At 44.2% G+C, this 27027-nt stretch overlaps 1 protein-coding gene across 2 annotated transcripts in view; it reads left to right on the forward strand.

The window, feature by feature from the left end:
- Positions 1-3983: 3983 nt before the first annotated feature.
- The window catches only part of AMOT (angiomotin), an 84348-nt gene continuing 61304 nt past the window's right edge, over positions 3984-27027 (forward strand). Inside the window, exons 1-2 of one of the 2 annotated variants that reach the window (XM_077826420.1) lie at positions 3984-4104; positions 25225-25653. The gene's annotated coding sequence lies outside the window, so the exon portion shown is untranslated. The remainder of the gene's footprint in view (positions 4105-25224; positions 25654-27027) is intronic. The other variant, XM_077826421.1, reaches the window with a different exon arrangement.

The following is a 27027-nucleotide window of genomic DNA, read 5'->3' on the forward strand; positions in this document are numbered from 1 at the left end:
TAAGCACTTGCAAATCTGAAAGAAATCAGCTCATTTAGCTGGTATATGATACATCCAGTTTGGATATACTAGAAATCTAGGAATCACTGAAAGTTATAAGCATTCTTTTCCCGCTTTCTGCATTGCATGTACACGCAAGTGAAACAAAGAAAGACTTGGGTGCCACCTTGGCTCACTCTTTGAGAATCAACTTAAAAAAATTAACCTCCCTTCAAACTGTTAAGGGAAGCAATTATAAAAGCACTAAGGTGTGCACTAAATGTGGCATAGCTGAGACCCTCTCTGTCCACCATTATAGGACAATTGGGGAGCAATCATAGAAACCGCATTTTAAAGAGAATAAATTTAAAATAAAAGAACCCCTCCCCTATATCCCCTTCTCCCTGCTTGTTCTAAACCTGTTACATCAGCATTTCTCAAACTGGGGTCTGTGGACCCCTGCGGGTCCCCGAAGGTACCCCTGGGGGTCTGCAGGGCCCCACTGATCAACTCCTCCCCCTCCCTCTCAATGCCTCCTGCATGCTAAAAGTCCGGTGGCGCAGCAGGGCTAAGGCAGGCTCCCTGCCTGCCCCAGCTCTGCACCACTCCAGGAAGCAGCTGGCATGTCCTTGAGGGGTGAGGTAGGGAGCCTCCATGCGTTGCCTCCCCATCCTGAGCGCTGACTCTGCAGCTCCCATTGGCCAGGAACTGCAGCCAACAGAAGCTATGGGACAGTGCCTGCGGGGAGGAGCAGTGCGCACAGAGACCCCTGCCTAGGAGCTGCTGCAAGGGGGATGTGCTGGATATTTTCAGGAGCCACCCAAGGTAAGTGCCGCCCAACTGTAGCCCGCACCCCAGCCAGAGTCTGCAACCAAACTCCCTCCCAGAGCCCACACCGTGCACTCCCTCCTGCACCCAACCCGCTGCTCCAGCATGGTGAAAGTGAGCGAGGGGGGATGGAGTGAGGAGGGGCGGTGCTTCAGAGAAAGGGTGGGGCAGGGGCATGGCCTCGGGGAAGGGGGCAGGGTAAGGGCTGAGTGGTGGGGCTTGGGGGTCCCTGAAAATTTTAAATCAAAATGGGGGTCCTTGGGTTGCTAAAGTTTGAGAACTGCTGTGTTACATAACAGGATGTAGCAGCTAAGGAGACTCCTAACAGCTTCCCCATACAGGAAATTTAGCGACAGTGTTCTAAAATATGCAGTCTTCAACAGAAGAAAACACTGGGCGGAAGGGAGGTGGCATATGCTCTGGCTTCTGGGACATATCTTGTATCAGTGAGATGTGGGGGCTGTGTACCATATGTGCCTTTTGGACTGAAATGTAAATATGCTGTAAAATGTCCAATTAGCTTCTTACTAGACTGACTACTGGAGTCTTAATGGGTTGTTCACACTGTAGGTGCTACAGCAGTAACTTGTGAAACATCACTGTGAGGTAAAGGTGATCTAATGACTTATCAGTGTGGACAAAACAAGTTTTTGCTGGTGTAGGTATTTGGGCCTAAAACACTGTTTTCTGACATCTGTCTGCACAGACAAGAGAAAAAAATGTTTACAGCTGGGCTGAGTTACATTTCACACATGCTTTGGGAGAGCTGGCTATGAAAAAATTGCCTTTTGGTTTTTGAACACCTCTAATGCTTGCATTTATAAATGCAACCCTAAGTCTCTGCCTCCACCCCAGTCTGCTCTTTTTCAGCTACTGGATCCACTTAAGACAACTAAATTTAAAACTTTCCTGTAACCTCACTATTCCATGCAGGTAGTTGCCACAAGAATATCATGCACTTGAAAATAGAAAGGGCACCATCCATGAGAAATCCTTTGTTAAAATATGGCTTGGATTATGAACAAGTTTGAGGAAACCATAGATTAAGAGAAATAAAACAAGGAAGAGCAAAAGTAATGCCTCCAAGGGACCGTGTCTCTCTCCTCTGACATCCTGAATCAATTGTGACTCAGGAAATGGCTGCTGCTCTTGCACCCATGCAGGTACCTTAGTAATGCAGGTAAAGGGATAATAAAATTGCAACAGTTGACAATCAACAACTGTTACACCACAACTCCCACACGTGACGGTAGTAGGCCGCCTTGAGAGAGTCAGCTGACAAGCTCAAGGACTGAATGATGGTCTTTCCAAGTTAGGGTCGATGGCATTCACAGGGCTGAAGTACTGAGGTGGCTCATGACCTTTTTATTATACTGTAGATAATTTTTAAATGGCTTGTGTTGTAATGTAGCATCTTGGTTCTGTGTGTAAATGAAAGGCTTCACTCACTTGTTGTGAATGTGACACTTAGCACCAAGGCTAAATTCACACAAATCTTTTAAAGCCTTTTATTTTAAAATGTTTCACTCCCAGCTGCAAGGGCTGAAGTTCTTCCTTGCTGCTATATTTTTGTTACTCTTCACTTGCTAAATATATTATTCTGTACAATTTCCCATCATCAGCTTACGATCTTTGTGTTCTAGCACCACATTTCCATTATAGGATGATTTATAACATAGTATGGAGATTAACCTTTAATGTTTTTGATTTATCATGCCCTCCCAACCAAATTCTAAACAAATACAAGTAAAGCAGAATAATAAAATCATATCTAGAAGAGTATCATTTAAAACTCTGCAAGGTTTATCTAAAAAAATGCAAATCCAGCAATGCATTAGAAATAGCCATTAAAGTAATCTATCAAGATATTTATAAGGTACTTAATCACAGTGGTATCTAGGTGCTAAAACAAAATTAAGGGTTGCATACAATTTTAAATGGCTGGGAACTATACTGCCTACTAATACCAGTTATCTACAGCTAGTATGTGGATATCAGTATGCTCATTTTGGAATGTTCCCTTTTCCTCTTACTGTATATCTTTGACCCTGTTGTCATGGGATGGCACATGTAAAGAGAGAGTTCTCAAATCCCATTGTGAAGGCTTGGGATCATTTGGGGGGCAGTGAGTTTCATAGGTTTGAAAGCTAAACTAATTCAGATAAGTGATATTGAAACAGAAACCTTTTAAATGTGAGTGGCAAGTTCCAGAATCAGGCACAACCAACAAAAAATGCTGTTAAACAACAGAAATCACTGTGCATGGATGCTGCCCTTAGTCACATTTGTGTCTGAGCCATTTTTATGGTGCTGCTGATGAAGAAGAAAATACTGTTACTATTTAATGGACACACGCTGACCTTTCACTGGAAAGTCTGAGAAAGCAGCTCCATAAAGAGAGTTTGTTACTGGTCCCCCACAATCCAGTGACACAAAAGAATGAGAGTGGCACACCACTGAGTTGTGTTGTCATATGAGGCTGAATGAGACAGGGCTGTCAGCTAGAAGCCATACCTGCAAAAATCTGTGTCATTATTCATGCATGGCCAGAGGAAGCTAAGATTAAAATATGTGGGGTTTTTTAAAAAAGCTATTTCTAGTTTCTTTTCTTCCCCCAGTCCCACATTGGGTTCCACAGTCAGTCTCAGACGTAAAAAGTAATAAATATTTAGACTTCATAGGCAATTACTCATTACAAACCTCAGTCTTTTGGGGTTGTAGTTTATTGGATAAAATCTGGGGAAGGGAACGTGTCTTTATGGTGAACGCTCTCTTCGCCCTCTGTAGGGCTGTGGGTGTACTGTCTATAATGTTGCACATAGGCATAAAACAACAGTGAGTAGGAGCAGCCAGCTCACCAAGAGTCAACTGGACAATCTCTGCCTTAGCCTAACATAAGTCATGCAAGCAAAAGGTTGCTTTTTGTGTACAGAAAAACATAACAGCGGTGGCTATTTTCAGTATGGCTCACAAGGCGCCGGGATGCGGGCGGAGACGCCCCCCGCCCCACTGCAGCACCGCTGTGGACTCACGTCTTCCCTGGGGACCTTTGGGGGCGCGTCAGGGGGAGAGAACTACACTTCCCAGCAGCCTTTGCAGCGGGTTCCCACAGTGGGGCATGCTGGGAGTCGTAGTTGGCGGCGCCCGGTGAAAGTTAATCGGCGAAGCGGCGGCAGGCCGTTCCTAGAGCGCCTCGGTGTGTCTCATTCTCGTGCCGGCTTCGGCTTTGTCACCTCCCGGGGGCGCGGCGCAAGATGGATGAAGTGGCGGGTGGCTGCTGGGGCAGGTGCCCGCGGGGTAAGGCGCTGCCCCACAGGGCCGGGGGCAGGATCTACCCGCCGCGCGAGGGTCCGTCCCTGGCTACAGCCAGCTGCTGCCCGCGCTCCGCCCTGGGGGCTGGGGGCGTGGGGCCGGCTCGGGTGCGGGCGGGCGCGGCTCCCGGCAGCCCGGGGGCTCTGCACGGGCTGCAAGAGCTTTTCCGCCGCTGCCCTTTGAACTACTTTGTGTCCGCCGACCAAGGGGGGATGCGCCCATCCTCCTCCCCCTTCTCGCTGTCGCGGGGCTTGAAGGGCGTTTGCTGAGAGAGGGATTTGTGGCTCCAGCTCCCTCCAAACGGCAGCGGGGGGAAACAAAACCGGCTGGTTTCCTCCCCTCCCTCCGGAGCCTCAAGAGAGGGGGACTGGCCTCCCCTCGCTGCCCATCTCTTCCCCTTCCTCCCCACCAAGCCCTGCTCTAGTCCCCGCTACTCCCTCCCCAGGGTCCCGGGGATGGGGCTGCCCCGCCCCCGGGCTCCCGGCAGGTGACGGGGGGCGGCCCTCCCCTTCTGTCCCCTTTCGCACCTGCACCAGAGTCCTGCGGGTGCAGTCTGGCTTTCCTGGCTCTCTGCCCACCCTGTATCGCCCGAGAGGAGCTGTCTTGCCCTCCCCGCAGTTCAAAGGGGCGGGGGGTTGTCTGGCCTCTCTTCCCCCTGCTCCACTCTAGTGGGCCGGGGCAGGAGCTGGAGGGCTGGTTTTGTGGCTAAGGCACTGGGCTGGGACCCTGGAGACCTGTGTTCCGTTCCTGGCTTTACCACAGCTTCCTTTTGTGACCTTGTGGGGTGTGTGTGTGTGTCTGTCTATTCATTAATAACTGTGAGATATTTGAATACAAGAGGGGTGGGGGTATTTATCAGACAGAGGAAGGGGCTTCCCTCCCCCCTCCAGCTTGCCTTAAAGCCGAGAGGGAGCACATGCCCCTCCCCAACACCAAAGTGTGGGGCTGCCCTGTGCCACCTGCACCCCCAGCCCCAAACCTGTAGCATAAGAACGGCCCTACTGGGTCAGACCAAAGGTCCATCTAGCCCAGTATCCTGTCTTCTGACAGTGGCCAAAGCCAGGTGCCCCAGAGAGAATGAACAGAACAGGTCATCATCAAGTGATCCATTCGCTGTTGCCCATTCCCAGCTTCTGGCAAACACCAGGGACACCATTCCTGCCCATCCTGGCTAATAGCCATTGACGAACCTATCTTCCATGAATTTATCTAGTTCTTTTTTGAACCCTGTTATGGTCTTGGCCTTCACAACATTCTCTGGCAAGGAGTTCCACAGGTTGACTGTGCGTTGTGTGAAAAAATACTTCCTTTTATTTGTTTTAAACCTCCTGCCTATTAATTTCATTTGGTGACCCGCTAGTTGTTGTGTTATGAGAAGTAGTAAACAACATTTCCTTATCTACTTTCTCTACACCAGTCATGATTTTATAGACCTCAATCATTATCTCCCCTTAGCCGTTTCTTTTCCAAGCTGTAAAGTCCCAGTCTTATTAATCTCTCCTCATATGGAAGCTGTTCCATACCCCTAATAATTTTTGTTGCCCTTTTCTGAACCTTTTTCAATTCCAGTATATCTTCTTTGAGATGGGGCGACCACATCTGCACACAGTATTCAAGATGGGGGCGTACCATGGATTTATATAGAGGCAATATGATATTTTCTGTCTTATTATCTATCCCTTTCTTAATTATTCCCAACGTTCTGTTTACTTTTTTGACTGTCGCTGCACATTGAGTGGGTGTTTTCAGAGTACTATCCACAATGACTCCAAAATCTCTTTCTTGAGTGGTAACAGCTAATTTAGGCCCCATCATTTTGTTGCCCAGTCACGAGAGATCCCTTTGTAGCTCTTCGCAGTCTGCCTGGGTCTTAACTATCTTTACTAATTTTGTATCATCTGCAAATTTTGCCACGTCACTGTTTACCCCTTTTTCCAGATCATTTATGAATATGTTGAATAGGACTGGTCCAGAACAGATCCCTGGGGGACATCACTATTTATCTCTCTCCATTCTGAAAACTGACCATTTATACCTATCCTTTGTTTCCTATCTTTTAACCAGTTACCAATCCATGAGAGCATCTTCCCTCTTATCCCATGGCAGCTTACTTTGCATAAGAGCTTTTGGTGAGGGATCTTGTCAAAGGCTTTCTGAAAATCTAAGTACACTGTATGCACTGGATCCCCTTGGTCCATAATGCTTGTTGACCCCCTCAAAGAATTCTAGTAGATTGGTGAGGCATGATTTCCCTTTACTAAAACCATGTTGACTCTTCCTCAACAAATTATGTTAATCTATATGTCTGACAATATTGTTCTTTATTATAGTTTTATTATAGCATCTACATAAAGATTCTGCTCTATTTTTCCATCCGTCCCCTAGGCCTCTTTAAATTCCAAAGAGGGTAAGTAAATCCATACCCACCAGCTGGGATGTGTCAAGAGAACAAACTTTTCACTCAGTTTACAATAATCCCAGCAGAGTCAGTAGTTATAGTTTTGTGCCACTTCCTGCAAATCGCATTTAGCTCCATAAATTTATTTCAGTTCTTTGTTCTTGAATAAGTGTCAGGATCCTGCTAATCACTGCAGCCTTGGGCAGGGTCTGGGCCTAATGATCTTTGAGGCCAGGCACTGAGGTGATGGCAAATTGGGAGAATAAGTAGGTTGGGATTCTGTCTTCGTTAAACATATTAAATATCCACTATGACCCTGCAATCCAAGCACAGGGAATAAATCCTATTAATTTCAGTGGGCTATTTACCTGTGTAAGGGATGCAAGATTAGGCAGTAAAAGCTAGATTTTGGGTACTGATGAAGCATAGCATATAAATTGGACCCAAGGTGGGTTTAAACCTCCTTTGTTCTCTTGGAGGCAGCTAGGAGCTGATAGACCCCTCCACATAAATTGCAGCAGCCCAAGGTTCCTACATCAGTGGCTTCCTAGGGGTGGTTCTGTTAGTTCTGCAGCACAAGGCTCTTCAGTAATGCCCCTTCCTGCTGCTGCTTCCTATGCTGGAGGAATCCTCAGCGGCTTGGTTAGCATGTCTCAAAGGGGCCACAGCAGAGACCAAAGTTCTGGCACTAACTGTCACTTCACATAAAATTAGTGGCTTAATCCTGGCAAAGAGCCTGGTTTCAGTCCCAAAGCGGTGTGATAGAAGCAGGAGATACGACTTGTTCAGGGGAGGAGAGATTCTGCTTTAATTTAATTTTGATTCCAATATATAATAATAATACCTAGTGTTTACTTAGCACTTTTCATCAGTAGAATTCAAAGTGCTTTACAAAACAGGTAAGTATTATTATTCCCATTAAGAATGCCTGTCACAGGCACTGGGCACCCTCCACAGATAGTTAAGAATACAAACCAGTTAATGAAAGCAGCAGTGACAACCAGTGACCTTTTCCCACACACAAGAAGCCATTCCACAAAACCACAATTTCCACATCAAATAAAACTCCATACCGTATTAGCTCCCAAATCTCAATTCTCCTCAAGCACCTGCTCAAATCAAAGGGCTTTGTGGCCTTGTAGATTAATGTATTTAGGTTATTACAGACCAAAGGAAGGGGAGCTGGGGAGTGAATTCCAGGGTTGAGGGGCCTCAGGGAGAATATTCTGTCAGTTGGTCCTTTATCCAAGTTCCGTCATTCGAATAAGTATGTGCATGTTAGGGAGCTTATTCAAACCTAGAGTCTGAACCTATCAGAGTTGGCCCTGGATCTACTTCAGTCTATTCATAGAAGAGAAAGAGTAATTCAAAATTAGAGATTGCCCAGAATTGGAACTCAGAATCTAGATTCAGTTTACATGACTCCTAAGACGAGGGAAACTTTGTGAAGAATGCTGGGCCAAAATTTTATAAGGTCAGTATGTGACACTTTGTCATAAATGGATCTGAATACTCCTGTGTCAGCCTCAAACCCAAACTCTGAATCCTATCCTAGTGCTAAACCAGATCTATGTATCTTGCCCTCTTCCTCTGCCTATTGGAAACAGAACACCCCAGGATTGATGTTTCCCTACATTGGTCACTCTGAGTACCACTACAGACAATATCCTCTTCCGCAGTCTGAGTGCTTGATGTCATGTCATAGTTATTCCCTAGGAATGTGTCTGCCCTGGATTGTGATGATAATGCTCAATGGTGACCTAATTGCCGCAGTCTCACTGTGTAGGAAAAGTACGTGTTTGTGGCCTCTTGGTATGTCTTCTCACCAAAGAGATCATTGCCTCACAATACAATGTGCCTGGTCTAGCTTTCCCACCATTGCTACCACTGTGGAATTGCACCAGTCCTAGTACAAGGGTGGGAAATTTCTTGAAAATTGCCAGTATAGAAGGAGCCTCAAATCTTAGGTGGAACTAAAGAGAAAGGAACAATGGTCTAGGTGCCATTCCTGGTGCTGCTGCAGAATTAGGGCTAGATCTGCAAAGGGGACTTAGACTCAGCATAGCAGCACCCCATTTTTAGGTGTCGTGCCTCCGAATCGAATCCACAGCTCTGAATTAGGTGACCAGGTTTCCTGGACAATGCCTGGGAAAATTAGGCACCTAAGAAGGGGATCCACCAAGCCAGCAAGCTGAACAAGGAGCTGCCTAAGCTATCCAGTGGGAAATGCTGAAGAGAAAGGTGGGGCCTAAGTCTTGGCCCTCAAAAGGAATTAGCCACCTAACTCTGGGCCAGAGGGAGGTGCCTCCTCCTACTCAGAAGACAAGCCACGACTCCTTTTCTGAAGTTAGATGCCTACGCCAGGTTAGCCCTTTCTCTCATAAAGGTGGTGAAGGATGTGGGAGACCTGGGTTCAAATCCCCATTTTGCCTGATGTGGAACAGGAAGTTGAATCCAGGTCTCCCGTGTGAACATAGCGCCCACTGGGCTAGGGTAATCTAGGGTGGAAGTTTCTCCTGGTGGAGCTGTTCCACTTTGTATGAAATGCTTAAATGTTTGTTGGGCCAGCAAGAATGAGTGAGAATAATTTTATTGCCCAGTGCTTAAGGCATTCACCAGGGATGTGGTAGAACCAAGTTCAAATTGCTGTTCCAATGAGTATTTAATTATTTATACAAAGTGGAGTAGCTACAACAGGAAAGATTGAGGGTAGCCTTCCTCAGAATATCTTAGAGCCCGGTGATCAGGGCACTCACCCGGGACATGAGACCTGCATTCAAGTCCCTGTTCCCCAGAAGGTTGACTGGGGGTCTATCCCTTGGCCTGTTGGACATAAGGGGGGGTGCGGGGTGATCCCATCACCAGAGCTATGTTTTGTGCAAGGCCCGGTCTGGTAGGTGTCCTCTGAGAACATTTACTGACCTGGGCTCTGCAGATGAGATTTGTGGGGGAACCCCTAATTTGAGGATCCTGCTGGGGCTTACGCATGAGCTAGGCAGTGGGTGTCAAGATTTAAGCAGCTTTATGCACGCCCACTGCAGGTTGGATTGTTTCAAATCAAAGCAATTTAAATCACTGATTTTAATCGTCATTTAAATCAGCAAGCAGGGAACCTTGATTTAAATCTGTAAAGCCACTGTGAATGTAAGGCATGATTAAAGTTTAAAGTATTAATCACCTACATACATACTGTAATATTGGATGTATTCTAAATGCCTGAGAGAGTTGACCTATGGAGGGAAGAGGGGGAATGGAGAGAAGCTGGGAGGCAGAGAATGGAGGAAGAGAAAGCAGTGACGAGGAGACAAAGGACGTGAAATGGTAACAGAGAAACTCAGGGCATGTGTAAACTGGTATGGGCACTGTAGCACCATAGCATAGATGTTTCCTATGCTGATGTAGGTAATCCACATTCCTGAGTGGTGGTAGCTAGATTGATGGAACAGTTCTTCCATTGACCTAGCTGTGTCTACACAGGGAGTTTGGTCAGCTTTTCACACCCCTGGGTGACATAGCTAGGTCAATCTAAATATTAAGTGAAGACCAAGGCTGAGAGTATGGGACTATATGAATGGCAAAGAAATGGGAGGGGAAGAGATGGGCTGGAAGGAGACTGGGGAAAAAGCAGTGTGCTGGATTGTTTGGTGAGCATTATGGAGGTGAGTGTGGCTGTGTGTCACACCAAGCATCCCTGTGTGTCCTCCAGCACACTCTAAAATGTCATCTATGGGAGAAAGGGAAGATGATTCCTGGTAGAATACACGTTCACACAATGAAACCTTTAGTTTCTTCGACTGCATGTCTGTAGAGAGCTCATTGCTTCCCCGTGACCCCAGGAGACACTTCCATTTCTTTTCATGTGCCAGTATTTGGCCAGCGGATGTAGGTGGGGCACTATTGGGTTCTCTTATTAACTCTTTAATTCACTGAATTTCCTAGTCTTGGTAGAATTAGATATTTGCATAGTGTGATCAAATAGAAGATTCAGGTTCTTTTACAGGGAGGCTGTTGTGCTGCCTCAGTCCTGTTACAGTGACTCTTACGTGTGTTTGCTTTTGATGTCTGAAGCTTAGGAGTCTGCATGCGTGACCAAGGGCCAGAGCTGACTACTGAATTCATATTTCTGACTGAGGTGAGGGTTAGTATGAGTATGGGGAGAGGGGTATACGAGCAGCCCAGCAGGTACAACACAGCTAATAAAAGGGAGAAATGTCCACATTTTCTGTGGTATAAGTGTCCTGTACTGGTGTCACAATTCCTCTCGAATTCTTTCGACTCCTGCTTTTAGCACCTTCTAATATTGCAGTGATCTCTTTGTGTATACCTGCCATGGTCCTGAGTATCAGTGTCTTGAAAAGTGTGGAGCCTCATGTTTGAAACCACCTGGCACTTCGAGTAAGAGTAGGAGTTTGCTTTGGCTGCCTTTGTTCCCCACATGGTTTGTGCAACATGCTGTGTGTCATTTGCCTGTCACCCTCCACCCCAGAGTTAACTGCATCTCACTGGTGATTGTATGGTTAAAAAGTGCTTTGGGATTATATGTAAGCGGAAAGTGTTATTAGAATGATGCTCTCCAGAACCAGAATGCATTGGACCAATTGCTATTGAAATTGACTTTGCTGTATGTTGAATCTTATCTATTTGTGTTGTACTATTGATTATCATTATTATTATTTATTTATTCTTGGTAGCCCTCACAATTGTATTTGGTTTAGGGTTATAAAACTCTCTATAGATGTCCGTCCTATTGTCTTTATGGTCGTCCCATAAATTAAAATACACAATGCAAAATACACTATAAAGGATATCTACCAGCTGAGATGAGAATGGTAAAATAGACCCAAGCCCCTGCAGCACTCAGTCCATCCCCTCCCCCAACTTCTGCCAACTGTTCTGGCTGCTTTCTCCAAACCACTGCCCTTGTCTCAGTTTTAGCTGAATTATGTAGCAAACAGCCCTCACCCAGTCCCATGGTTTTTAGGGTCATATATAAAAGAACCCAAGGCCAGATTTTGGAGTGTTCAAGCATCCACCATGAGGGTTAGATTTTCAAAAGAGCTCCACTCCCATTTAGGCACCTAATTAAAGGTCATATCTTCAAAAGTGCTTGGCATCCAGCAGCTCCCATTGTGATGCTTATGGCCAATTTTCAAAAGACCTCCGTAGGTTGGGTGCTGAACTCCTGAAAATTCCATCCAGAAGCAGTGGGTGATTTGTTCCACTGCTGTGGCCAGGTCAGCTGTGGTAGAGATGTGAAGATGGGTTTCTTCAGCCTGGTGAATAAATTGCAGCCTGTGCCCCCTCATTAAATGTTGCCAACAAGAAAGAGCTCTTGAGGCAGAGGCAAGGGTTGAAACAGACACAGCGGTAAAAACTCCAGCAGCAGGTCTGTAGTGCGGCTCGTACTGTTGAATTGATGGAGATGCATGCCAAAGCCCCATGTATTTTTAAAAAATTAATTTCTTTATGTATGTGTTTAATACTTTAGGCCAATATTTGTGAGGCCTTTTGAGATCCTTGGATCAAGTATATTATATAAGGGTCCCAAGCCCATTACAATCCATCAAAAGAATCCCATTCCTGTTTTCAAGACATTTAAACAACAAAACAGAAACCATTTTAAGCAGCTTAATGTGTATTTATTGAAGAGACGAGTCTCCAAGAAATAGCTTGAATATCATGGCTTTTCATTACTGTATATTAAGAAGGAAATCGGAAGAACAAAAAGCTACTTTTGAAAAGTGTTCAATGGGAAACAAACTGGCAAAACCCAAGAAACTCAAACCTAAGGCTAATGAATACTCTGTCCTGAACTCACATTGTCTCTTTTGATTCCCCACGCTCTCATGAGCTGCACACAGATTCAGTTTGCCAGTCTTAACCCTTCTGACTGAGGTCTGCTCTACATACAGTTTTTGTTCTGGTATAACTATGTTGGGGTGGGGTGCGATTTTTATTTTTTACCGATATAATTATACCGATGCAAACCCTAGTGTGGATGCAATACTATTTGTATAAATACCAGTATAACTGAGTCTGCACTGGGGGAGGTGTACCACTTTAACGATACTATATTTTAACTATATAACTTTTGTGTGTAGACAAGGCTTATGCGTACACCAGGAGAATTAGGACCTGTGACACACCGCTGTTGCAGTTTCATGATGGAAGCTCTAGTGCAGATAGGGCTTAGAGCAGGTCTGGACTGCACTTTAGTTAAAAAGCCAGTGGCTAGCCTACACTAGCTGTTCCGCTGTTGATACTGCTGGCACAGCTGCACCCATGCCAGTTCTACAGTGGGAAATTTGAAGGAAAAACAGTGTTGTGTAGATGCACCTTTAATGTGCTGCTGTTACTTGTCACAGCAGTAATGAAATTGATGGAATGCCATAATTGAGGATTGGATAGCTGGAAGATTCAGCATTATGGAAGCCCTGTTCTGACAGATTGTGTCTGGACTATTCAGTAGCGCAGAATAGGTGCTTTCTTCTGTGAACAGCAGTAAAAACAGGATGTTTACTACCTGCAACAGTTAAATTTATTCCAGTATGGACCAAATTATAAATAATGGTTTCTGAGCTGGCAAAGATACCAAACATAATGATCTGCTAGGGTGATCTGGCCTCTTAAAAGTGACTGTTCTGTCTGCCAAAGTTTAGCAATCTGTTTAGTGTTGCTGTTGTTTGTTAAGTTGAAATGGGTCCAATTTATAGCTCATTAAAAAAAAATGGCATATTGTGTTTTTAAAATAGAATTGATTTTCTTCGTTCATTTTTCCTCTAAATGGCCTATTAAACTTGGTATCACCAGCAGAGGATGCTGGTGCTCTGTCAGAACTCAGAACCAGCATCTCAAACGGATTGGAAAAATCTGATTAGACCTTGTTCCGTGATCAAATCTGTACTTTTTTTATTTTAGGAAAATAAAGTTTCAATCAATTATCTGATACTCACTGTCTTGCTGCTTTTAGTTCCATCAAAGGAGAAATGTAATTCTAAAAATTATCCATTTGCTTAAAAAAACTTGATGTTGGTTGTCTTTTTTGCTCTCTCTCTTTCTCTCTCTCTCTAACCTTTGAATAGAGTTTCATGTGTTTTGTCCTCAGCAGAGATTATCCTCCTCTTTAGATAATGTATTCTCATTTCACTGCTTCTTTTTAATTTTTTGGTCAGAGTTAATATTCAGAATCAGTTTAATATTTAATGCTGCTTTTATTGGGAGGATATAGGCTGATCCTGTAATTAATTCCACTCAGATGTAGGGGAAGCGGGAGGTGTCTGTGTGTGTGGAGCTCATTGTAGGATTGAGGCTATACTCTTATTCTTGCAGGGGGGTGGATAAAAAGATCAATTAGATCTCTTTCAGCTCTCAATTCTGTGACTCTAATATTAAAAGTGAGCTGCAAAGGACTTAAATACAAATGGGCTTGTGTTCTTTATTTCTTTTTCTTTTTTTGTTATTGTTGTTGCTTTGCTTCTTTATGATGTATAAAGAGGGCCTGAAAGATCTTTCTTTTTTCCGAAAAGAAAATTTGCCTTTTTTTAGTCTTAGGAATATCAAGAATATGAAGTCTGCTTCTTCTGGAGGACTTGCTGAATGTCTCAGAACATGTTCTATTGTAAGTTCTCAGAACTTCGTATTGAAATTTTAGTAAACGCTTCCTTTCTTCAAAATGTTCAATAATCACTGCAGTTAAATAGCTGTTAACAACACAAAACAATACACTATCTGACTAAACATCCCTTTTCCCTCTCACTTGCTAAACTTTCATTCTTTTGTGGTATCATCATATTGTTAGTTCTTCATCATAGAGTCGTACAGGGCGAATTCTAATTTCAAATGCAAAAAAAGTGTGTGTGTATATCTATATTATAATATATAAAAATAGGCTTTCTTTGTACAACACAAAGAGGGGAAAAAAAGAGATGCACGAGTCTAATATTTTTCTTTGTAAGTGACCTTTAAGACAAATAAACTGCAGTCTAGAACAGAAGCATTAATTTTGGTTGGGAAGAGTAAATTGTATAATGTATAATTTTCACTGTGGTGAAGTATTGATTATACTGGAATTCCATGTCCTCTATCACTTTTTATTGTGGCACCTTTCCTTAATAATGTGTCGACATTAGGGGAAAAAAGGAGATCAGTAGAGTAATATTGATAATAATACAAATAATTACTGATATAATTGGTAATGGCGTTTGTGATTGATATTCCCACATTTAAATAGTCATTGATGAATATGACCTAATTTGATTAAATGATCACTGTGAAGTGCATGGAAAGCGGCCCCTGCACTACAGTGCCTTTTTATACACTGTTTTATAACACACAGTCCACTGTGGATCTGATTTAAAGCCCACTGGAGTCAATGGAAGTCTTTTCATTGACTCCAGTGGGCTTTAGATCAGATCCTATGTAGAGTCCAGCAGTAAACTTTTTTAAATCCTAAAACACTTCAGTAATAGTATTTTACACCCAAAGATTTCAGCATGCTCACAGGTCCTCTGTGAGATAGGTCCTTATTAATATACTTGGTTTAGAGATGATTAAATCAAATCCCTTCTTAAGAATCTGATCTTGAAGCCGTTTCTTAGGCAAAACTCCCATGTAAATCCGTGGGAGTTGGGCATGAATATAGCCAGAGTGAAGCCAACACATTTAATTTAATTTTTCTGTAGTCGGTGATTGCTTAGCAGCATTCTAACTATTTCTTCCGAATTGCTCTGTAAAAGGGGGCCTGTGCTTGCTAATTATAGCACTTCCCTTACAGGCTGTAGCCGAAAGGGATTAATGGTGGAAACATTGTCGCTCATTTTGTTTTCCATTTTCAGTGGGTGAGGCTGCTTTTGTTCCACTGCACACACTAAAGTCCCAACTACTCTGTGCTGGGACCTGGATTAAGGAGCTGTGTTTAAACCGCCAATCCTAGTATTAGCTGGAACCATGTTCCTCAATTCAGTGTAAAGCCTGGGATAAACAGGGTCTGAGGCTATCTATGGCCATGTCTACACTACAAATTTTGGTCGATGCTAGTTATGTTGGCATAAAGCCGCCACAATTAGTATAGTGCTTGTGCACATGTGTACTTGGCTCCTTCCATCAGCGCTGCACATACTCACCGGGAGTGCTTGTGTCAATGAACAGTGTGGTAGGTATCCTGATGTATAACTCACCATTGTTCAGTGCACTATTTTTGGGGAAGTTTTGGCAGTCCGTGGTGGGACAGAAATGAGTCTAGCAGGGGTGGCTGTGAGCAAAGGGTCAACTTCTCAACATACCACTCTCTCCACCCCATAATTTTTGTGACTTTGTAAAAATTTCACAAACCCATGCATCCCCCCCCCTCAGCCTTCTCTGACAGAAGCATGTGGCATACACAGCTCTGTACTACTGTCATAAGTGTTGCAAACATTGGATGGTATTTGCAGAGCTGTAAGAAGAACCACATCAGCAGGGAACATGATGATTTCTTGGAGGGCAGATTGCTGTGGAACATAGTGAGAACCAACTCAAGGTTGTTGGTGGCATTCACAGAGCAGCTATAGATGATGGAGCGCTGCTTTTAGGCCTGAGAAACAGGCACTTACTGGTGGGATTGTGTTGTAATGCAGGCTGGGGATGACGAGCAGTGACTGCAGAACTTTCAGATGCACAAGGCTACATGCATCCGATGAAGGTGAGCTGTAGCTCACGAAAGCTTATGCTCAAATAAATTTGTTAGTCTCTAAGGTGCCACAAGTACTCCTTTTCTTGTTCCTGGATCTGTGTGCCAACCTCTGGAGGTTGGGCAGGAGGACACCAAAATAGAGCTGCACTGAAAGTGGAGAAGCAAGTGGCGATCTCACTGTGGAAACTTGCAGCATTGGGTTGCTGCTGGTCATTGGGAAATCATTTTGGAATTGGAAAATCCACTGTGGGGGCTGTTATCATGCAAGTGTGCAGGGCCATTAATTGTCTCCTGCTGTGACTTTTGGCAATGTGCAGGATATAAGGGATAAATTCACAGTAATGGGGTTCCCGAACTGTAGTGGCGCAATAGACAGTACCCGTGTCCCCAGATCAACTTGTCTTTGAGTACATCAACAGAAAGGGCTACTTTTCTATGGTTATGCAAGTGTTGGTGAATCATTGGGGACACTTCACCGACATCAGTGTTGGCTCTGAATATTGGCAGCCTTTTCCACAGCCAGTGGCGATTTTAGCTGATATCTCACTCCTGAGGGTAACAAAGGCACAGAGAGCACAGCTGCTGCTGGTATCCCAAAAGCTGCCTGGGCCCACATGCTGCTAGCTTATGTGCTACAATGGTGTCTGCTGAAGTTATGGCTGACTGGCATAGGAAAGTGTCCTACCATGGAGGAATAAATATGGTCCATAGAAACCTTTGACAGATGATTGCAGAGTACATCTGTGACAGTTGCATCCAGTTCTCTCAGGAGGATTCAAGGGTCATCTCTGTATACATAAACAAACTGCTTCTTAGCGCCCCCCGTAACTCTACAGAAGAATGAAAAGCAGATTAACAACGCTACCCCTCTTTGTTGTACTGCTATCTCTTCTAGTGAGAGTAAATTAATGAAAAATTAATGGCTGTGACCTGTTAAGTTGGGGCACCATCAGTACATCACTGTAATGGGAAACACATTTGCACGCTTACCCAAGGTTCCTTACTCTGCATCGGGCTCACCCATGCTCGACTGTCGGGACTAATTGGTCTGCGGTGGAATCTCAAACAGGTCCTGGCTGGTGGCATAGCTGGACCACCTGGTCACATGTTCCCCATCCTCTTCCTTTCCTCCTCCTCCTCGTCCTCACTATTTACACTAGGAGCCCGTGTCTTGGGCTCCTTGAAGGTATCCATGGTGGCGTGCAGTGTCTATACCAAGTATGTCATGCAGCTCTTTGTAAAACCGGCAGGTCTGTGGCTCGGCACCAGATCGACTATTGGCCTCCTTGGCCTTCTGATATGGCTCACGCAGTTCCTTTGCTTTCACATGGCACTACTGCTGATCTCTGTCATACCCCTTCTCCTGCATCCACCTTGCAGTCTGCTTGTAGATGTCAGTGTTTCTACAACTGGTCCATAGCTGTGCTGCATAATCTGGTCTCCTCACAGGCCCAGGAGATCCAATATCTCCTGTCTACTCCAAACTGGAGCACATCTGGAGCGTGTAGCTGGCATGGTAAGCTGGACAGTTGCACACAACAGTGGAGAGCAGGTAGGTATGCTTGCCAAGCTGGAAAATCAGGAAAAGGTATTTCAAAAATTCCCAGGGCTTTAAAGGGGACAGGGCCTTCTAGTCTCCGTGACCCCTGGGCAGCAGAGTTCACAATTGTGATCAGAGCAGTCAGTGTTGGGCATTGTGGGACAGCTGCTGGAGGACTGTTAGGGTTGCCATAAGTAATGCAGTGTCTACACTTGCGCTACGTCAACCTCAGTACCTAGACCATGGCTCAGTGCTGCTCAGGAAGGCGTTACTGTGTTGCTGTAATGGGGTACTTACATGGGTAAGAGACCAATTTAAGTGTAGACACATGCACAGTTAGGTAGAAGCAAGGTGGCTTATGTCAACCTAACTTTGTAATGTAGACCAGGCCGATGTAAAAGTTTTCTACAGTAATTACTTTCCCCACAGCAGTTTGCTAAATTACACGGTCATTAAAATTTTATTGTGTAGAATTAGCAGGTTAATAAACTGCTGTAGAAAGACACCCGTGAGCACTGAGAGGGGGAAACGAGACCGTATGGCCGATGAGAGAGAAAAGATGGATAAGGCAATATCTTTTATTGGACCAACTTCTGCTGGTGAGAGAGATGAGCTTTCAAGCTCTCCATTGAAGCTCTCCATTAGATATGGCTCATAACTGTTCAAATGTCTGTATTCTGGAAAGCAGAATTTTCCTAATAACCCCAAACATGCTAGGTTTTACAGTAGTAATTTTTAATATCATTGGGATGCAAGTACCCATCATTACCATCTCATGGTGTACGAAGACCTGTTTCACATTGAATGTATGCCTCATCCTCACTTCTGCTGGGCCAAGTGGATTGACCTTTCTCTTTTCACAAGGCGCAGTTCTCAGCTGAGGGGAAGCTTTAAGGAGACTTTTCTTGTAGGTAGTGTTATCCACTGGATAAAATATGGGAAAGGCATCATGAGTCTTTTGGGTTCTATTCCTGGCTCATCCTTTGGCTCACTAACGTTGGGCAAATCACTTATCCCCTCTGTACCTCCAGTCTGTTCTCTATAAAGCAGCAAAAATGATTCTTAGCCAACTTTGTAGCACTGGGATCTGTAGATGAAAATAAAAACAGAATATTCTTATAACTCCTTTTTAACCACTGCATTCGCTCAGAATAAAGCCCTGGATGTTAATGATCTTATTTATATGGGGAGAGCAAGACAAGGAAATATTCTCTCTCATAACTACCTGTTCTTTTGGCTCCTCTACCTTCAGTAAACTTCCTAGCCACATCTCTTTTTCTGGCTCCATCCTGTATGTTTCTGTTGATTGTGTGATCTTTTCATATTACAGTATTTAACTCAGTCTGCAACTTTAGCTCGAAATTCCATAAATCTCTGAGTGAAATGAATGTGTAGGGCCATATTCTCTTCTCTGGCAACTTTGTGCCACTCTCACAGTGGGGAACTCACTGGCTTTGGAGAGTCAGTATAACCACTGCCCCCCCCGGAGCTTTTAGTGTAGGAGGGAGGCTGGGGCAAAAGGGGAATGGCCACAGCGCTGCTGTGATCTGTGTAGTCTCAGCTGACATAATGGCCCCAGGGGCCATAACCAGCAACACACTTTCTATGCCAGGGATGGGGGTGGCACTGGTGTTGCAGCATTTACACCCCCTCAGCTGTATTTAGTGGATTTTAGGCTTAGCTGGGAATCTGTTCCATTTAGTGAGGGTGATATGAGCAGCTTCCTAAACTCCAGCTGCTGAGGAGAAAAGAGAACAAAAAGAGAGCAGTGGTTACTGAAGGGAGAAATTTTAAATGAAGTCATTTTAAAGAATGCAAAGAGCGGCAGCCCCTCAAAAATCATAGGTTGGGGGATCCCAGGTTATCAAGTACTATTCTAGGAATAGGATGGGCTCAGGATTCATTTTTCTACTTCCAAATTTTTTCCACAGTGATATTTATCTTCTCTGCCTTGAATACACCTATTGTAACCTTTGCGTGATTGCATAACTTGGCTGGAGAATGCTGGCGTGGTTATTAGGAACCTCTTTCTTGTGCTGTTTCCTGAATTCCCACATTCTAGTGTGATCTGTGTGTGGAAAACTGCTAGGTTCCTTCATCTGGCAGCACTTGAGTCAGTGTGTGCCATAGCTCACGAGTCCTGTGCTAGCTGGAGGGGTGGGGGAGTGAGGATGCAAAGGAAGAACGTTTTCTGAGGAGAATTTGGATTTCATGCATCTCTCTTTGTTCTTTTCCTGTTCAGATAACGCTGTTATCTTTGATTGGTTTAAAAAAGTGCTGCACTAATGTTCTTTTGAATAAACAGAGGAAGATGACTTGAGGTTAATATGCCTTGGACAAGGCAAGCCATTTTTCACAATGTGAATTTAAAAATATTTTGCTTTGTTGATGAACCTCCATTTGCCATGCCACAAGTTTTCTTTTGGGATGCAGGAGGTAGGCAGTTATGTGGTGGGATCATATATTTCAGGGTTATTTATAAATGTTTCATCCAGCTATAGCTATGTATTTCCAGCACACTCCTCACCATAACTTCTGGCATATATTGTGCTCTGTTTACCTGTTCTAGCTGTAAATGTTGTGGGAATGTTAATGAATTGTTTACATGTGTTCCTACTTTTGTTTTTGCTAAATTTTTCCAGCGAATGAGCATCAGTTACAGAAAAAAACTTGTGTATTTATATGTGCAGGCTTTTGGAATTTCTGGGGGAGGGTTGCTTTATTTTCCTGAAATTGTTTCCAGATTATTTTTATAATAGATTTGTGAACATATGTAAATAAGTCTTGTGGGTAAAGCAGTTAAAAGATGAAGGGCCACATCAGGCTGTCCTTCCTCACAATAATAGTCCCACTGAACTGACTTGAATTGGACAAGACAAGGTGGATGACGTATGTGGCTGCCAGCTTTCTAATTGCACAAAACTGAACGTCCCTACCCCACCCCTTCTACAAGGCCCGGCCCTTCTCTGAGGCACTACCTCCCGGTCACTCCAGCCCCCCTCCATCTGTCACTTGCTCTCCCCCACCCTCACTCACTTTCACTGGGCTGGGACAGGGGGTTGGGGTGCAGGAGAGGGTGAGGGCTCCAGCGGGGGGTGTGAACGCTGGGGTGGGGCCAGAAATGAGGAGTGTAGGAGGGGGCTCTATGCTGGGGCAGAGGGTTGAGGTATGGGAGGGAGTGAGGGCTCCGGCTGGGGGTGCAGGCTCTGGGGTGGGTCTGGGGATGAGGCGTTAGGGGTGCAGGAGGGAGCTTCGGGCCGGGGCCAAGGGGTTTGGAGTGTGGGAGTAGGATCAGGACTGGGGCAGGAGGCTGAGGTGCAGGCTCCGGGAGGGAGTTTGGGTGAGGGAGGGGGCCCAGGGCTGGGGCAGGGGGTTCAGGTGCAGGAGTGGGTGCGAGCTCCAGGAGGGGGCTCAGGGCTGGGGCAGAGGGTTGGGATGTGGGAGGGAGTGCAGGGTTTGGGAGGGAGTTTGGATGTGGGAGGGGGTTCCGACCTGGGGCAGGGGGTTTGGGGTGCAGGCTCAGGCCGGGTGGCACTTACCTAAGGCAGCTCCTGGTCGGGGCTAAGGCAGGCTCCCTGCCTACCCTGGAGTTTTAATGGCTTGGTCAACGGTGGTGACTGGAGCTGCTAGGGTCCCTTTTCGACCGGGCATTCCAGTTGAAAGCCGGACGCCTGGCAACCCTAATGCGGTAATGTCTTTTACTGGACAAGTTTTATAATGCAAGCAGCACGGTTTGACCAGTGGCCAGTGGAAACTGCTGCTTGATGAACACTTCTGGAAATTGGTGTTACTTTAAGGCCTGATCCTGCAAAGTAAATGAAGCTACTCAATGGTACAAATATTTGCAGGCCTTGGGCCTGAACTATAAAATGAGGGAGATGAATTGCCATGATGGATAGACCTCTTCCCTCCTTTCTTTTTCATCTTATTCTTTCTTGAAATTGCAAGTTACTGAAAGAGGTAGTCAAAAAACAAATAAACACTGTCACCCCAGTAATCTCCATCCTGCTTTTCAGACAATGAAATGACCTCACAGAGAGGTGATGTGGCAAACAAAGGATTAGAGTTTATTGTATGTAAACAAAGGAGGAGGTGAATTGTGAGAAAGGCAAGGAAATAGTTTGTATGTAAATATTCTGCTACCCAGAAGGTCCCTTTGAGAGGAAGAGTAGTTGTGGCACCTTAGAGACTAACAAATTTATTTGAGCATAAGCTTTCGTGAGCTACAGCTCACTTCATCGATGAAGTGAGCTGTAGTTCACGAAAGCTTATGCTCAGATAAATTTGTTAGTCTCTGAGGTGCCACAAGTACTCCTTTTCTTTTTGCGAATACAGACTAACACGGCTGCTACTCTGAAACCTTTGAGAGGAGGGGCCATATTGTTATCTCAGACCTTGTTTGGATTGGGGATTTGCCCCGATTACAGGGCAGGGGTGCAGTGTACCGCTAGAACAGACAGGCGAAGAGGCTATTTGCACCAGTGGAGCGTATCTGTTTCAAGCTCCAGCACTGGTGTAGATAGCAGCTTTGCCTGACTATGCTAGAGGTTTGCACGATTACAACTATACTAATGGTTGTGGTATTGCCAATCCCAAATGTTGAAAAACCATGAGGCAGGGCCCCCAAAATAATGAGATTGGATTAATAATAATGAGATTTGGAAATATTACGTTTTGGGTTCTTTTTCTTTGTCTTCTGTTTTTGAAAGGCACGGTGAGTACTATGTTTTCAAGCTTAACTCTACAACTGGGATAGCTAGAAAGAAGCTTCCTTAGAATTTCACCTTTCCTTTCCTTTCCTTTCCTTTTTTTTTTTTTTTTAAAGTTAATCACATGATTCTAGGAGCTGAGATTTTAAGAAAAAAACAAATCATGAGACTTCATAAAATCGTGAGAGTTGACAATATTGTGGCTGTATTTGGCACAAATCTAGAGAAGGCATGGAGCATACACTCTTCTCAAATCTATCATTCAGGTGCAATTCTGGGACGGCAATGGGGGTTTTAGACGCTCAGAACTTGCAGGTTTGGGCTCTGGAAGAATATTTAACAGTTTTATTTTTGAGTAAAACAGTTAGTACAGGGGACTCCTCCTTTAAAGTGTCCTGCTTAAATGTACTTACCTGATTTTCATGTATTTAGTCATCATCTGTTTTTTCCATGCTTTCAGTTATTTTCTGCATGTTGTGTAAATTGGAAGTTCTCATTTAGCTGTGCTGAATTGACTTGATGTTTTCAAAATGTGGGGCCTAATCCTGGAAACACTTAAGCATATGACTGACTTCATCCAAGTGACTTGTCCCACTGAATTCATGCTGATTTTCCTTCTGCATTGAAGTAAGGCTAGATTAGGCCTAATGAACCCAGATCAATATATATTTATTTTTATTTCATTATTTATTAAATATCAGTGAATAAGAACTGCACAAATTCACATACGCAAGAACATCCCTTGTTTTTACATCACAATTACTTCCCTACCTCACATGGATGTTGTGAAGCTTAAAGTAATATTTATAAAAGCACTTTGAGATCATTGGATGAAAAGTGCAATGATATGTATTTTATTTATTATTATGTAATTTTACATGCAGTGGTTTTTGTATAAGTATGTAAACAAGTATATATAATATTTATATATAAATGACTATATTCATGAAATATATCATATTTATATATTCAAATATATGCTTCAAGCTGTAACATTTTTACAGCTTGATATTTGTAGTAACATTTTTACAGCTTGATATTTGTAATAGCATTTTGAGATCATTGGATGAAAAATGCTTTATAATAGTGTTTTTCATCCAGTGGTCTCAAAGTGTATCAAGTTGTAAAAATATGTTACAGCTTGAAGTATATATTTGACAATATATAAAAAAATAAATAAAACACATAGTAATCACACTTTTCATCCAATGATCTGAGTGCTTTTACATGTATCAAGTGGTTAAATATTTTATAGCTTACAGTAGGTGGGAGGAGGTATTGTTTCATATTCTCTGTGTATATATAAAGTCTGCTGCAGTTTCCACGGTATGCATCTGATGAAGTGAGCTGTGGCTCACGAAAGCTCATGCTCAAATAAATTGATTAGTCTCTAAGGTGCCACAAGTACTCCTTTTCTTTTTGCGAATACAGACTAACACGGCTGTTACTCTGAAACCTGTCAGTATATATCTTAGTATCTAAATAGGATTGTGTAAATAAACTCATATTTATAGAGAAATCATAGGGCCAGAGTATGCATGAGCAGTGCACAATGATATGCAGTTAAGGAGCTCACAGTGCTTTTCACCTTTAAAGCCCTTTACCAATATGAACCAATTAGCCACTACCGATAAAAGGCCAACTATTACACTACAAAGTTTGTGCACACATTTAACTTGATTTTCTTCATTCGAATTGCAAGCAAGCTGATTCGGGTGACCAAGGTGAAACAACAATATCTGATCTCTGGTGCTATCAGCGCTTCCAATTTGTTGAAAGGTATTTTAAGGAATTCAGGAGAGATGCTTGGTTCTATTTTCCCCCTTTCCTCCTCAAGATTAAAACAGGTTTTTAGCTGCTTCTTCAGGGGGCTGTAGTTCTTCACTAGATGTCATTTTCCTTACAGAATTTCCTGCAGGGGCACTGAGTCCTCGGTACACCTCTCCTGAGACCAGAGGTTCAGACTTAAATCTCCCTGCTGCTCCAGCAAGAATACAATAGAAGCTTGTCTTGGGTTTCTGGGTTTTTTTAAACGTGTGTGGCGTGATGGACAAGCCAGTCAGCCAACAGAAAACTGCACCGAAGATGGAGCTGTCCAATAGACATAAAAAGAGTGGCTGGGAAGGCTTTCCTCTCTCCTGGCTCCTCCCGCAGTTCTACAACATGCTGAAGTTGCTCTTTCCAGTCTGGACTCTGTTCAGCTAAACTTTCGGAGGGATTTTCCTTTTGGGTGTCTTGATGATGAGGCTCCAGCAGCAGGGCTGCAGTGTGGCTTGGGAAGGCTGCTGCTAGGGGGAGGTGGAGGAGGTGTGCTTCCTGCATTCTTCTCATAACATACTCGCACAGCCCCAGCGGGAATCCAGGCTGGGGGAGAGACCGAGAGAGCGTCGGAAGAAGGAAAAGGGAAGAGAGACGCTGCTTTTCTTGGGCTTGATCTCTTTTTGCAGGATATTCTCCTCCCCAGCCATGTTTTCCCATTAATGGGAGATCAGTCCCTGAGGTCTGGGGAGCTCAGAAACCTGTTTGTGCAGAAGGCACATTTTAAAAAAAGAAATACTTCGTGTGTGAGAGCAATTCATTGAGATCAGTAACTTTCCTCCGAGGCCGGAATGCAGTGGTTGGATGGCCGCTTTTCCCTCCCTGGGCAGAGGGGGACCGGAGTTTCCTGTGCAGTTCTGGGCTTGACAAGCAGAATTTGTACTTAGCAAATTGCACTGGGACGGAGGAAACTTTTGAAGTTCTGTTCTCCTTTTTGCCATTCTTAAATAAGCCACATTCTTTCTTCCAGGGAAACCAGGCACGTCTGATCGGTCTGCAGTTGGATTTTTTATACGTCGATCCTGATTACTTGTATTAAAAAAAGTCGAGCCATAAATTCGGCCCACAGAATCCCCCCCCAGCAAACTATTATTTTTGCAATTAAAGAAGTTCTACCCTCCTCCCGCCTGCTTTATCGACACTGAGAATGAAGGAAGGATCTGCAGTGAAAGCTCCCTGAAGTGCAACATCTCTGTCTCTGCCTGTGAAGCCAGCCTGTTGAATCGTGTACTGCAGCCACCTTCCCTCCTGAATCCAGTGTTTCGCCCTTTACTCCCTGGGGTAAAAAGAGCACAAAGTGAAAATTCTGTTGGCAGCAAGGCGTCCTTTGTGTAGCTGACCCAAAGAGCTACAAGAGAAAAAAGAGAAGAAAATCCTTTTGTCTCGAGCTCAAAAGTAGGTAAGAGAAGTAAGTGTTTATGGCACAGTGGAGCCCGCATTATTTGTGATAGCATAAACCTAGGCGTTAGATTTGCTCTCCTCTCTTCTGGTTAGTTTCTTTGTCCATCACTGTGGTGTCTGAGAACCTGGGGTCATTATTTGACCCGTCACCTCCTGCAAATATTTAAGCGTAGCCTTGCAAAATTGTCATTAAAAGTGCAGCAATGACATTTTGCTTGCCCTGGGTGACTGGGCAAGTAGAATTTTGCAAGGCTGGCTTAAGTGAGGTTGCTCGCTGCTCTCGTTCACGGCAGCGGTGTTTCTCGTTTTCTTCCACTGCTGTGGGAAAAGTGAAAGTCTGAATCTACATTTCAAGATTTTTTGCTTTTCCGATTTTACAGAGAAATACCCAGGGCTCAGTGTGTGTGTGTGTAATCTTGGCTTCCATACCGTATCAAGATTTCTTCCTGCTGCATTGAAGCTCTGGTTATGTATGAAGTGTTTAATTAAAGTGTTCTATTCTCTATTGTGCTTATCAAATATAAAAATGTCGGTCACCAATACGCAGAGTGCGTGTGTACGAATGTATAACCATGTATTATTTAGTGAGCATGGTTGGTGAACTTGGCGCTGTACTGAACCTATGGGTAGTTGGGAGCTGTGCCTCTAGGAAGTTTCATTCTAAGATGAACAGTTCTGTATGGTCATGCGCAGAGAATGACCAGATGAAGGCCCAGTCTCCTAGCAGGGCAACACACCTTTTGTGGCAGGCTGTTTTCTTTAGTGAGTTAGTGTTAATTCGCAAAAAGAAAAGGAGTACTTGTGGCACCTTAGAGACTAACCAATTTATTTGAGCATGAGCTTTCGTGAGATACAGCTCACTTCATCGGATGCATACCGTGGAAACTGCAGAAGTTGTCTTCTGCAGTTTCCACGGTATGCATCCGATGAAGTGAGCTGTAGCTCACGAAAGCTCATGCTCAAATAAATTGGTTAGTCTCTAAGGTGCCACAAGTACTCCTTTTCTTTTTGCGAATACAGACTAACACGGCTGTTGCTCTGAAACCTGTTAATTCACAGCGCACATATTGTGGTTTGTCTGTGAGAACGTTTCACATGCTTTTAATTTTTCTTCTCCCTCTCCACTACACCCACCTTCGCTTCTTCCAAAACTCTGTGTCATGTCCACAGAAGCCTCTGTGAGATTCTACCCGGACTATACCGGAGTGCTCTTATCCATGGAGGGTTCTTGTTCCATGTTGAAATGTGAAGTGTCTCCATAAGACAGGTCTGGCTGCTTCTGAGGCATTCCCTGTCTCAGTGCCAGGTTCTTCCCCACTGTGTGGGTTTTCCCTGAGGATAACGCAGGAAATTCCAAGTTTTGGCTTGCAAC

Source organism: Eretmochelys imbricata, chromosome 9, assembly GCF_965152235.1.
Source record: "Eretmochelys imbricata isolate rEreImb1 chromosome 9, rEreImb1.hap1, whole genome shotgun sequence".
In the NCBI taxonomy this organism is placed as follows: domain Eukaryota; kingdom Metazoa; phylum Chordata; order Testudines; family Cheloniidae; genus Eretmochelys; species Eretmochelys imbricata.